The sequence below is a fragment of the Pieris rapae genome, chromosome 3 (assembly GCF_905147795.1).
Source record: "Pieris rapae chromosome 3, ilPieRapa1.1, whole genome shotgun sequence".
Taxonomy (NCBI): Eukaryota; Metazoa; Arthropoda; class Insecta; order Lepidoptera; family Pieridae; genus Pieris; species Pieris rapae.
In genome coordinates, this window is record NC_059511.1 from 11,308,830 (window position 1) to 11,309,733 (window position 904).

Genomic DNA, 904 nt, shown 5'->3' on the forward strand with positions numbered 1-904 from the left:
TGCCTCCAGAGAGATTTGAACTCTCGACCCCTGGTTTACAAGACCAGTGCTCTAACCCCTGAGCTATGGAGGCGATATGAGAAATAGCGAAATAGTGGTAATTAATCTAAAATAAGTAATAATAATATAGTAAAAAAATATTTTTCTGTTTAATATTTTAAATTACTGATTACATACAAAATTTGATGACAACTGATGGATCGTTGTTGGGTTTTCTGCTGATTCTAACTCGTATTTAATAACATTTCTTGTATGTATAGGTAATTTTGACAATTATAATGTGATAATGCCTAAAAAATCGACTAGAGATTTTCAATTCATCGTATCCACCTATATTAAATCATATACATATTTCGCTAATGATTTATATGTATTATATACCTACTAATTATATTATTTAGCCTCGTATATACACATTATACGATCTTATTATTTCGATTGCCTCGCATTGCCTTCCGGTGCTGAGTACGCCAGGCGCGTGGCCTCTGATAAACAGATTAGTGTCTAATTGGTGTTTGTTTGGACTTTATTCGAAAAACAAACTGAGCTAAAGCCCCTCTGGTAGCACCACAGAGATTTGAACTGTACTTTATATATGTAGGGTTGTTAACCTACTTTCAATAAAGCTTATCTGTTTGACCCCTTGGTATTTATATGATATTATTAGAATTTGAGTATTTACGCTTCCGAGCAGGTCTAAGTATGTTAGCCCTACAACGCGAGAACAAGTCAAAGATTTAAGTCTCCCGGGCAACTGCGTAAAGTTCCTAGAGTAGGGACGTTATAAGGGAGAAAGCAATGATTGACCTAATACATTTGTGTTGTAGTTATTTTGTTTGTTAGAGCTCTGTTGAAGATTAAGACAGAGTCAAGAATAAGCTAGAAGTATGACTCCCGTAAATCA

General features: G+C 34.5%; 1 non-coding gene across 1 annotated transcript; it reads right to left on the minus strand.

Annotated features, from left to right (window-relative positions):
• Positions 1–73, minus strand: Trnat-ugu. Its single transcript has one exon. It is a non-coding gene; the product is annotated as a tRNA-Thr (tRNA).
• Between the last annotated feature and the right edge of the window lie 831 nt (positions 74–904).